At 37.6% G+C, this 7,264-nt stretch overlaps 1 long non-coding RNA gene across 1 annotated transcript in view; it reads left to right on the plus strand.

The window, feature by feature from the left end:
• The first annotated feature begins 1,796 nt into the window (after nt 1-1,796).
• Nucleotides 1,797-7,264, plus strand: part of LOC139670980 (uncharacterized) — a 77,829-nt gene continuing 72,361 nt past the window's right edge. The window contains exon 1 of the long non-coding RNA XR_011697620.1: nt 1,797-1,822. This is a non-coding gene — a long non-coding RNA (uncharacterized lncRNA). The remainder of the gene's footprint in view (nt 1,823-7,264) is intronic.

Genomic DNA, 7,264 nt, shown 5'->3' on the forward strand with positions numbered 1-7,264 from the left:
CCTTCCTAAGCTAGTATTTGTCCTTCCTCCCTCCCTCCCTCCCTCCCTCCCTCCCTCCCTCCCTCCCTCCCTCCCTCCCTCTTCTCCCTCCCTCTTCTCCCTCCCTTCCTCCCTCTTCTCCCTCCCTTCCTCCCTCTTCTCCCTTTCTTCCTGCCTGCCTGCCTGCCTTTCTTCCTGCCTGCCTGCCTGCCTTCCTAGACTCAAATAGTGCAAACCAGTTTAAAATGGCACAGGATTAATGATGGACATCTATTAGAAGCTTAAAAGCTGTAACTTCTGGAGGGAAACATGATGGATCCCCAAAGCATGTTACAGTTGGAATGATACAGTCATGTGCTGGTCGATGACAAGTTGGAGAAGAAAGTTTGTCTTTCTCAGACAGTACACTATCTCAGCATACTCTTTTATTCCCTACTGTTGTGAATTGATAGAGCACTATAATTTTTTCCACATATGGAACAAGTGTTGTAAGCAAGGAATTATGCTTTTATGTGCTGAGGTACTCCCTAAAACCAGCTACCAACTGGAATATAGTAAAGTAGAATGACTGGATGTGCATCCATGGCCAATGTCATGGCACATATGAGTGCATGTGGGCAGCTACTGCATAGACACATGCTGATGATAGGAGTTCCTGATGATCTAGAGGATCTCCTCTAAGTCACTTGTCTGGAAGATTCAAATCAGCAAGTAAAGATCACAATGAATACTGTGCATTAATGTTACTCTGAGCTCGGTTTTATCTGAATGAAAGATAGAGTGGAATCATGTAGGAACACTCTTGTATTAGGGAGATCCACTGCACGTATAAGTCTCTCCATAGGGGAGGGAGCCATTTTTCTCAGCAGGAAACATTTCCCTGTCTCCTGCTGTACAGTTGTTTGGGAAGCTAAGGAAGCTTGGTTTTACCTTTGCAGCACCAGCTGGGATAAGATCTCAGCAGCAACACACAGGTAGGAGACAGGGGAATAGGTACTGGTTTGGAAGTAGTGTCTACTTGATTTGGAGTTGCCAGGTCTTTAAATGCCGATTTTTCAGTGAATCAATAGTGACTTCAATCATCAAAGCTGGAGTGGTGGTTGAGTGGGAACATAGGCCTCTACATAGAAATCCCACTTATGCCAAAAGAATGTGTCTCTTTAAGATCATTAGGAGTGGGAAGAAATATGGATACAAACAGATCTAAAAGTACAATACATTATATTTATGCTGTTGTATCCAAACAAAACAAATCTAACGAGAAGCTGGTCACTAGCCAGCAGCAAGGTACCATGCTGCACATTCTTCCAGGGTGAGGTACATGATATTCCCAGATGCCTGCTTACTATTTTTCCTTTGCCATCTTCTCTCCGGATCTCATTGTGTGTATTTATTTTGCTGCCTACAAACACACTCAGTCTGTGAATTCTCTATTACTCACTGTAATTATAATGATAATGAAAGAAGCTCAAATGTTTCCCTGAAATACAGATATTTATCTCTAGCAGAGTAAGGGAGTAATTAGTAACTATCCACTCTGGCTTCTGCAAATTTAGTAACTTTTTTTTTTGGCTGCACTATTAGGTTTGTTTTTTCTACTCTCTTTCAAAATCTTCAGTTACACAACTACTAGAGATGAAGAGGATTGTGGTAACCAACCTTTGTCCCCAAGATATCTACCTTCACATTATCAAAATGTCCTTTCCATGTTCCATTTATCCTCTTAAATAATATTTATAGCTCTCTACTTCCTGAGCAAGCTTTTACAAATGAAATCAATAGAGGGTTTTTGCAAGAAAAGTAATTTCCCTGCAGCACGCCATTTTAATTATATGGGGAAAAGGTAAATTAATGCACAAGAAATTAATCTATGAAGCGCTTTTTGAGCAATTTTAATTTTTATTATAGTATTTCTCAAAACAGGCGTTACAGTGGCTGGAAAAGCAATGAAGAACACTGTGAGTATAGCTGCCATGGTGATAATGATGTAAGAAGTTAGATTCAGTCTGATATGTCTACGTAGATAAATAGCTTTTTACTCTAATCAGCATGGCAAAAAGAAAGTGAAGAACTTAGTGTTTTCTGATAGCTTTTGATTTAATCAGATCTAATAAAACTTTTAGTGAAAGCTAAAAATACTTCATCTCCTACCAATGTGACACATCTATTAATCCATCAGATTCAGATATGTGTTTTAGAAGGGAATACATTACCCCCTTTAATGGGGATTCCATTATTGTTCCTTGGTTAATTACCGTAACTCTTTGATTATTCCTCTGTAAGAGATAAAAATTTTTGACCAGTGGAACTTGCAGAGGTCAGATAAAATAATGGCTTGTCTGCAAAATAAGCTAGGGATTTCTTTCAGTAGTCATTTAATTGGCTTTAAATCAAGTGCTGTCATGGCTGAGTGCATAAAATTATACTGTGCTTACCTTGAACAGCAAAATCCTAATGCTTTTAAAACCAATGAATTCAGTAAGAGATTGTGAAACTTCTGTCTGTAAAACAGGTGAATAGAAGTATCAAGCCTCTTACATTCTGACAAATAAAGTACTGTAACAAAATGAAGCAGAAAATATAAGATATAGTTTTATACTTCCATTTTGAGAATTTCTAGACCTTTCCTTGGACTACAATTCTGCCTTTGGCACTAACATGAAAGCTGTTTTCATTAATATAATAATTTCTTACATACACAAAATCCCTGTAAATAAAAGCAGTGACTATAGTTACTTGTAAGAAGATTCTGACTCTGGAATTCTACATTCTTTTTTCCTCCCAATATTTGAATTAGTAATTCTTTAGATTTTTTAGAGGTCATTAAGGTTTTGAACGTCATCAGTGCTGTGGATGGCAAAAATATTTCTCTGTTTTGTTTTTGCTCCATTGTAAAGATAAGGAAGTGAGGTTCTTTTCTCCCCTATAAAAGACTATTCCTTCATGTCCATTTGTTAGTGGGAAATAGGCATTGTCCTTTGTGCTTTGATCATATTGTCCTCATTATTTGGGTTGTTTCTGTTTATCCTTCCAAAAATATACTTTTTCTTACCTCTCAGCTTCTGTTTCTGAGACTTTTGTACTACTTTGTTAAGTGGCTAACTTTGCTTCTGATTGTCTGTCTGTCTGTCTAGCTCTATCTATCTATCTATCTATCTATCTATCTATCTATCTATCTATCTATCTATCAATCATTTTCTATATTCATCTGACAAGTGATACATATTAGTGATTTAAATGCTAATGTCTCATCAAACACTTCTGAACCTTCTGATCAATTTTTTTAGGTGGCTATTTTTAATCTTTCTATTTGTCCACATGTACAAACAGCTCTGCGGAACTTCCTCCCACATCAGAAATATACACAAACTGCTGACAGCCAAGGATATGTGGTTTAAAAACTCAGTCAGTTTTGTGGAGACAAAGGTGTGAGGTGATTAGTGAAATGTCAAAGACTCACCCACTATTTCTTTTCAGTTATTTTCAGGCTAAGTAGATCTAACCTCCTTTAAATGAAGGGAAAAGGAGTGCTCTCTGTAACACGCTTCTTTAAGAGCCTCTGTTTAGATCAGATTCTGCATGGGCATGTGTTCCTCTGGCTCTTCCTCCCTGCAGCAGCACAGACACTTGTGACCTTTCTAAGGGACCTAAAACCATACTGGTGTAATTGCTTAATTTTTTAATAGGAAACTTGTGCAACCAGCTGAGAACTGTAGCTGGGAAAAACATTTTTCCTAGAACAAGAGGCATCTGTATACAGATCCAAAGGTCATGGGCTGCAAAACCAAGGATAGACTTAACCAAGCTGTACATCAGCATGAAAGACGGGCAGTCCTTGTCAGTTGTTTCTCTTGTCCTGGCAGGTTGACAGTTTAGCATTCCCTCATGTGTTAAAACCAGGGTCTACTTGCATTTCTCCTCCCTATTGTTTGCTGCTTCCTGCTCAGCCTTGGGGGTGGGTACAATTGTGTTTCAAGTATATGTAATTGTGATTTTGGTAACTTGTCAAATGGTCTATAGAGCATGCCAAAGATAATACACAAATTTATTTTAAGACAGATGAGGACATGTATCTGAATCTTGAACATGTGCACATACATTTGAAATGCAGACAGCAAGATGTGGCCAGGGAGTGAAGAAGAAGCAATGCTGGCTGAAGTGTGGATACTGCCTTCCACATATTATGGCTAATTTGCTCCCCTGGAAGCATATATTTGAAAGTGTATCGCAAGTATCTGTTATTTACTCTCACCATTTTGCTTTGCTACAGCAGTTGTCCCCTGAAGGGATGCTACCATTTCTTATGGAAGCTGGTGTACTGGCTGTTAATTTCCATGCAGGAAATCCACTGCTTTTGTTGTATCTCCTTGGTAAAAAGAAGAGTCAAAAAACAAGACTTGGAACAAACTTGTTAGAAAGCCCCTGTGTTTCAAACAGGTGCCAAAATCCCATAAAAACCCCCAATCGGTCTACACTACTAAGCATTAAAACTAATTAATTCACTGCTCTGTTTATTGTAGGGATGATTTTTCTACCTTTGTCATCTTTCTTACAGGGATGAACCAGGCTTGAGTTTTGACTGACAGTTGTTTTCTTTCCTCCCCGGAATACCATCAACCTGTTGCTTACCTTCTCTTTCCTTAACCTCATCCTCAGAAACAGAAGCTGGCTGCATTCTGATCTTTATTTCCAGATGCAGTCTTTTTTGGACAGCTAATAATGATTTTTTCATTTAATTTAGTGTACTAATTCCTTTAAAGAATTTTTTCAGCTGCAGAGACCTTCTGTTTTGTTTGTGTGTGCTAACAACCCCGAGTTCCTAGTTCTTGGGGTTCTTCAGCTGCCAGGGTTAGGGTGGGATGAAATATTTTGCAGCTTTTCCTTTAATGAGGCTTAGGTACTATGTTTAATCTGGCCCACCTAGACTTTTATGGTGGAAAGCATGAGAGAGCTCCTGCCTTTGTAAGAATATTTCCTCCACATGATCAAAATATGTCCTCATGACTTTTCAATTTGTTTATTACTTAATTCGAAGACTTTCCCTCTATCTAATATTATTGTAATAAATTCTAGCACTGTCATTCAACAAAATACCCTCAGGTAACTAGTCTAGGAGAGCAACACTATGGTTTCATCTTGCAACCAGTTTAAAAAAGTGGTGAGTGGGTTATGACAAAAGAATAGGTCTTGAAAATGCACACTGTGATTTTTGAAAGTGATTTTTAAAGGACAAGAAAATATCTCTAGTGTTGATGGATAAAAGGGCTTTAGTAAATCCAGGCTACAATAGATTTTAGAATATCCTTCAGAAGTCAAACATTTTAAAAATAATACTGCACTTCAGGTTATTCACAGATTTCTAGGCTTGAAGCAGAAATGCTAGAAATTCCTTTTTTACCAATTATATACTGTTTGAAATTTAGTTCCTAATATTCTGCTTTTAGTCTTTTCTCATTTTTCATTGCCTGATTATTGTGCCAAGGAACTTCTTGCAACCCACAGTATCTCGGCTGTAGTGGTAGTTGATATTTTTCTCTTAATTACTATGACGCTATTTCTACTGTTGCTAGAAAGCACTACTAAAATGAAGAAATTAGTTTCTTTGACTTTTCTTTCTCTTAAGGTTGCCTTTGCTGACAACTCCTTTGGTCTGTGTCACCTGTGCTGTAACTCTGGCTGCCTACCTGCCAGCAGCTGCCACACTTTGCTGCAGAGGTCTGTGCACTTTGGAGAGTGCGGCTTCTCCTACCCATATGCAATCTCAGATCCTGGTGGAACTGTCACCCAGTGTGCTGCAGCTGCTAGCAAAGATCAGATTTCTCTTTTGTGGGAAAAGCCTCATCTCCCCATTGTTGTTTTAATTAACAGAGCTTTGTCCTGGGTGCATAAACTCAAAGGCAAGGAAATCTGCCCTGCAGTCTGTTGTGGAGAAGTTGGTAACTGGTCAAGTGCACAAACCAGTCTAAGTATGCCTTTCCAGGACTTATTTAGCAGACCTGAGTAAGCATATTTGTTGAAGAGATTCACCAATGCACAAAAATGTGTGCCTCAGCTTGAAATTAGTGTGAGAAAAAAAATTAGTCTCATGTAAAATCGCTTTCATTTTTTTTATTGCTTCATCTGTGACCCAAAAATACTGATATGAAAGTATCAATAACAGAACAGATGAATTTTTGAACTGCCAAAAGCTGTTTATGACTTTTCTTTTAGGCATTTGTTTTAAAACATTGCCAGTTGGTAGAGCATATTCCTCATCAATATAGACAGAAGGGTTGGGAGAATAGACTTGATTCAGGAGACCTTTTGTTTCTCCCTCATTTCCTCTCTCATTCTTCTAGGAGAACATTTTCCAAACTCTTAAACTGAAGGCTTGGCCTTCTACAGAGCTAACTGCAGGAAATACGAGATGATTTAATAAAGTTATCTCTCTTTTTTTAGAGGAAAAATACTCCATTACAGGCTTAGTGTAACACAGAGAATCATCTGAGCTCGTGTGCATTTTCTTGCAAAGAAAATAGAAACAGCTGTTCCTTTTTTTAGTCACCAAATTCTACTGAAGTCTCACATTTTATTTAGTCCACCTCTTTCATACTGCTTTTTATTCACATTTTGTGTTTCAAATATAGGAAGAAAATAATTTGAATAGACTACTGAATGTTAGTGCTGATATTACATTAGATGATTTTAGTTATTTATGCAAAATTTTGTGATTATGCCTCAGTTGCTGGGAGGCCAGTCAGCTGAGAAAAGTAAACTGTATGTTGCTTATTTATAGAGTGGATGTAAAGCATTTTGCAGATATAATATATGACATATTTTTGAATCCTCAACATCTGAAATTCAAATGACTGTGCATTATGTTTTAAATTTTAAATTATCAGGTTATTTTTGAAATACCAGAAGTACCTCTGCCTCTATTATGACTGACCTCCTGACATGATACATAAACAAGGACCAGGATCATGGCAGGCAATTTTATGATGATGATTTAAGGAAGAAACTGAACAATTTGAAAGGAAATGGAAAATAAATTAATAATTAAGGCACAAAGCACAAACATTACCCCTGTTTACATTATAGATTCTTCAGGACCCGTTTTGAATTCCTTCCATGAGTTATGGTATCACTTCATTTACATATACCCAAGGAAAAAATACTTTAAGGATTCATTGGTCTTTAAATTAAATGGATGCAGGACTGAGACTGAAAGCCTATGGGATTGAGTTGAAAGAATCTGTATGACTGTGAAGATACATATGATCCTTTGTACATGACATTGATTCAG

The sequence above is a fragment of the Pithys albifrons genome, chromosome 4 (assembly GCF_047495875.1).
Source record: "Pithys albifrons albifrons isolate INPA30051 chromosome 4, PitAlb_v1, whole genome shotgun sequence".
Classification (NCBI taxonomy): Eukaryota; Metazoa; Chordata; class Aves; order Passeriformes; family Thamnophilidae; genus Pithys; species Pithys albifrons.